The sequence below is a fragment of the Ischnura elegans genome, chromosome 11 (genome assembly GCF_921293095.1).
Source record: "Ischnura elegans chromosome 11, ioIscEleg1.1, whole genome shotgun sequence".
Lineage (NCBI taxonomy): Eukaryota > Metazoa > Arthropoda > Insecta > Odonata > Coenagrionidae > Ischnura > Ischnura elegans.
This window is the reverse complement of record NC_060256.1, coordinates 10,816,907-10,822,678: the sequence shown is the minus strand read 5'-3', so window position 1 is coordinate 10,822,678 and position 5,772 is coordinate 10,816,907. Positions and strand designations below refer to the sequence as shown.

At 38.7% G+C, this 5,772-nt stretch overlaps 1 long non-coding RNA gene across 1 annotated transcript; it reads left to right on the top strand.

Moving 5' to 3' along the window:
- The first annotated feature begins 530 nt into the window (after positions 1-530).
- On the top strand, positions 531-1,306 carry LOC124168123. Its single transcript, XR_006866847.1, has 2 exons — positions 531-749; positions 1,148-1,306. It is a non-coding gene; the product is annotated as an uncharacterized LOC124168123 (long non-coding RNA).
- Positions 1,307-5,772: the final 4,466 nt, after the last annotated feature.

The window sequence follows — 5,772 nt, the reverse complement described above, 5'->3', positions numbered from 1 at the left end:
TACAAGCACCTATAGTTTGGAATTGGTGATTATAGCATTTACAAATTTCCTCCACAGTGATAATTATTATATTTTTCGTTGGAACCATTATATTACGTACTTATCTAATAATAACGGATTAAAAATCGTATTTCTATTCTAGCGAAACTAAAATCTGCTCTAGAAAAATTTGCCCTTACATTTGATAAAACAAATAATGCACTGTTAAAAAATCTTTGGGACTACGAACCTCCGCTGAAACCAAAATACCGCCTCCCCAGATGTGCCCTCAACCCTTCCCATATCCCTATCCCCTAATTCCCTGTCAAGTATTATTATGCCATGACTCTTTTAATCTGTAAAACGTGATAAACTAATCTGCCTGCATTATTACTAAACGTACCCCCCAGGAGACAGCTGCAAAGCTGGGAACAGCGGAAAACAACCACGACAAATATACTTGGACTTGGAAAATCGTATTTCGAAACTTGCGCCTTAACGACCGGCGGCCATCTTATATAACATGTGACTATAACAAGCGCCCACAGCCATCGCCACAAAAGTTGTGTTTACATTCGTAGGTACTGTATTTTTGACTTTGTGAATTTAGCTGTGCGGTAAAATCTTAGTTTACAAGCAAATTTACGTTGACGTACGCCATGGAAGAGGAAAATGATCCCTTTTTTGCAGTGGAGACTGGCAAAAAGGGATTAGAAGAATACAGTTTGTCAGCATCATTGACCCATCTACTGTTTACTGACCATTTAAATGTAAGTAAACGGAAAATTTTTCTCTATTCGATAGTAAACCAACGAACTTGTGTGTATCTAGCCTTTCAGGACTAATTTATTTCTCAGTGTAATTAATATTTTGTATGAGCTTTGCGTGATAAAATACAATCCATTCAGACCGATTAAGTTTAAATATCAGTTCTCGCAGTAGAATCCATTTTTTAGCTGTTCTTTATGGCATTTAAGTATTATTCTCTATCTCAATGAACTCGTATATGAAGGGTTTTTCTCACAAATGAATAACTATTGAGAATATGTCGAAGAATTATAGTAATTAATGAGCAGTTCAGGACATAGCCATCAATTAACTCTCTCCGATCATTATCATTTACGTATTGATTTACGTCTTTAGTAAAATATTCGCTTATGCCTTACAGTTAGGAGAGGATGCAGAAAAATACATCTTCTGGTAAATGACGTGAGGTCCTCCGAGGATAAAAACAACAGTGTGAATGCCGGGATCAGAACATTCCAGTCTCTCCAGACCTAGGAAGAGAAAACTTCTATAGCTACTGCAGGAGCATGAAGAGCCCAAGGAGGTGCAAATGTACCATGTAATCCCCGGAAATGGTAACGAGGAGGTTGATGAAGATAATTCGTATCTATTGATCCACATTCTTCCTGAAGGCATGTTTACACTGTACATTAACTCGTAGGAGTCATTGTCTAAATGTATGAATGCATCAATTTACTCGAAAATGCACCATGTCATAGGCACCCAACTTGTGTGAAGTTGTGTGCCTAACAATTGTGTGTTAACAAAGGTAACGTTGGAATAGAAATACTTTCTCATTCCTCTTACTCAGGTGTTTATTATTTCGTTGTTTATCTCATTTTAGACTATTGTGCATTCCGTGAAAATAATCTACAAAGCATTGCTCTGCTCACATGTTTTCGCACTGTATTTACTTGGTCATAAGTGTTTTGGAGTTCAGAGATTAAGTGAATTCATTGGTCTTATCTATATGGACAGTTTATTTTGTGCCAATGTAAGCATGAAATTTGTTTCCATGTTATATATGTTTCCATAACTTATGTATGTTTAATAATTTTGTCTTTTAAAGCCATGCATGTTGTATTTGTTCACAGAGAAGTGCCATTTTAGTTAATTTTATAAGCTGAAATTTATATGATGAATCAAACGATTGTTTTATCTGGTTCTTGTCAATATTCAACTGTAACCAAGTGGTAATCATTCTTAACTATTGTTTGCTACAATTTTTCATTAAGGTCACTTTACAAGGTTGAATTTATTCATTGATACGGAAATGCAAACCGAGAAATTGTATCATCTCAGGTTTATTAGTAGGCATAGTTGGAAGCTTGGGTATATAGATTTTACCTATAAACAATGCCATTGTTGATGTGATTCTTCAAACCATTGAAATCTCAAAGCATAAGATGTTACGATCTTCCTTGGAAATCATTTTTCTGAACTTTCAGGGTATGACCTGTTCCATTCAAATTCTTGGATTCACTAAATTTAAATTGATCCAATTCCTAAGAGGTAACATTAATTTTGAAAGTCAGTTTGCTTGAATGCAATAACTCAAAGTAAATGTAAAAAGGCCTTACAAATGACAAAATAAGAAATATTAAATAGTTTTTAATGCAAATTTGTTTCTTTTTATTTAATCAGTAGTCACTAGTTAAAGCATTAATCATTCGAATGAAGGAATCTATTTGGTGTATATTCTTGCAACAATATGCAAAAAATGGTATTAATATCCGGATGGGGACGTCCTATGGATATCGGATTTTGGGACATGCGGATGGGCCACGGATATCCGAAGGAAATCCGGCGATATCCGTCGGACATCCGTCGGATATCCATTAGTCCCAAAATCCGATATCCATAGGACGTCCGCTGCCGGATATTAATACAATTTTTTGCATATTGTTGCAAGAATATCGAATTTGGGACATGAAGACTCCTTCCACCTTGTTAAGGTTGTCTATCATGTGCAGGAATCTTTTTGGTGTATATTTTTGCAACAATATGCAAAAAATTGTATTAATATCCGGTAGCGGACGTCCTATGGATATCGGATTTTGGGACGTATGGATATCCGACGGATGTCCGACGGATATCGCCGGATTTCCTTCGGATATCCGTGGCCCATCCGCAACGTCCGCCTTGGATATCCGACGGACATCCGTCGGATGTCCATGTGTTGTTAGGGTAATCAGTCTTATCTTCTTTCATATGATCTGCTCTTTATAGTTTATCACCTTGTTGTTAGAGGATTTGCAAACCTGTGGGTAAAATCTTCAGGACAACATTGGGGTGTTTTGGAGTTCGATCATGGTATCCAATGAAGATCTAATATTAAATAGGTTTCTTGTGGAATACCCCATGGTCATATTCTTTTTGTCATTAATATTACTGACCTCTCTAATAAGCTAAGTAAAGTACAAGGGGCTATAGCAATGCCTTATTCAGACGATCTGATATCCGAGCAGACGATACCAGTAAAACAAACGGCTAACAAATGCTACAATCGCTCCAGCCGTGATCCAGTAGGGTAGCACTCGGAGCGATAGGGGCGAAAGTGGACCACGAATCTGTAGCGTCGGAAGCGGGAGCACTCGGGAGCATTGGGAGCGTGTACTGGACCACGCCCTTAATGCCGAGGGCTCATTGTGTGTCGCGGGTTTCCAGCATCATGGAATGATGACCTCGTGATGTATCGTATCATGTCATCTAACCAATCAAGCATATGATTGGCATGGCAAGGGTTCGATGCCAAAAGTTAGCTAATTATGTCCTCCCAACGGAAACATGTTCATTATGACCTTAAAAAAACAAATGATAGTAAAATTATTTTTGTCGAAATTTCAGTTTAGACGCGGAATATCTGACAGATGATACAAATTGACTTGGAAATAAAATCTAGCCTATTCTTCTATTAGGAAAAATCGTGTACTGTGAGGGCAAAAATTTCAATTAATCGACAGAAAATCACAATTAAGCCGAAAATATAAATACTAATTGAAGCTTTGCGACGGAATGGCGAATTTATAGATAGGGCGACAACGATCTTTTATAAATTTGGAAGGGAACCAATCAAGATGAAACCGGCAATAGTTACCTCTGGCTGCTTCCTTTCCTGAAAATTTTCATTGGTGAGTCCATGTAGCTTCGTGACGTCATGTGTGTTGCGCCCTGACTCCCTCCCCTTTCCCCTCCGCCCCCACCATACCTCATACTAAGACGCGCAAGGCGAGCCTCTACCCTTCGCCTTCGTGATAAAATCGGACTCGAAAAGAGGCTTGCATTTTCGACTCTGCTTTGGGCTGTCTCATCCAAGTAGCACCCCTTACCTTCTCCAGCTATTCCCCACCTTCCATTTACTCTAAGGGCTGTTAGCAAGAATAATGCGTCATATCAGGTTTTTACCCAAAGTCCTCGTACAGTTAGAGTGATGGTCTAGTCTCACAGCTGTTCGGTTAGTGGTTTACGGTCTGTCACTGGAGAGTTCTTGTAAGTCTTACTTTTTTTCAAGCCTTCGCTTCAACCCTTCAAGTATAATTATTCGTCTCACCTGTCGTAGTATGGATGTCTCGAGGCAAGAATGTGAAGTTGTGTGAACAAGTGTGTATATGTGTCAATCAACGGCAGAAGGGAATGCTCTTCCAGGAATTATACAGTGAAGTGATAGTGTGAAGTTTTCATTAAGGAATTAATGGTCAGTTGTGTGTCAAATGTGAAGTAAAAGTGTTGGTGAATTTATGTTTTGGGAATTGAATATGGATAGCTGAGCCCTTTCGCCGATGAACCAGGCAGCCAGAAAAAGGTAGGGAGGCTTCTCCTCAAGCAGTTTGCGAAGCTAACAACATTGAAAAAAATAATCTTTTAAATGTAGCTCCAAAATTTTCCGATGAGAGTGTGCATTGTTACACTGCGTGTATTTTTCTTAAAAAAGCAACAATTGCCCGTGGTACCTAGCTCTCGTGGTCAAGGGCGCACCCAGGATCATAACGAGGGGGCGGGGGACAAGTGGGACATAAGTTTATGAGATTATTTCCTTGAAAAACAGTGTTATTTTACTTATATATTTTATACTAACACATATCATATTTCGTGGGTTTAAAGAAAATTTGTTGAATGCTTTTGTTTCAATTCAGTACTGATTTTGCTTAAATACTTTGGTGAGTTTTGTTTCTAAAGGGGGGGGGGGGCAGCTGTCCCACGCTGGGTTCGCCCATGTTTGTGTTCTGTTTTGTGATATGACGGGATAAAAATTAAAGAACACAGTTCTATGAATAGTTCAATAAGCATTCAATGCAATTTTTGCCTAATATATAATTTTGTGTGACCTTACTTCCGATTATCACAGGCTCGACTTGTTACGATTCCGTGAACAAGTAATATTCATCGTCGTCTTCGAATACGTATATTTTACGCTCTTTAAAGTCCAGCACTCATGCGTTACAGTCATCGTCTAAAAAAATCTACAAAGTATCGAATATCGCGCTTTCCGCATACTCAATGTGGTATACGTTGAGTGAATATATTGTATGAAATTGTAAAAAATTAATGACTCAACGCTTGAAAATTGTGGGTCAGCGTGAGAAACGTATTTATTTGGCTACCACTAGATAATCTTCTCCCTCTTTCTCACTGCGCTCTTGAAACATGATCGAATGGAAACCTATGTGAAGAAGCGATCCCCGCGAGCAGAGCCCCATTTGATCAAGTCTCCATTCAATTGCACCCACGATAGTATTATAATAGCTGGGCGATTTTCTTGGGGTTAAGGTGCTTCTTCTGAATCTAATCGGAATGACCTGACTTACCACTTCTTCGCACCGGTCTCCTTTCAAGCAGAATTAGTCGCACACGCTAACGCAAGATGTCGGCCCTTTTCACTCCTTGCCCTGCCGTAACCCCCTGAGGGACCGGTTTTATTCAAGGAGTATTTCTTATTAGAAACTTCGGCTATTCTCTTATGATTTTCAGGGCATACTCGCGTAAAAGATGTTTTGTATACCGTCTAAA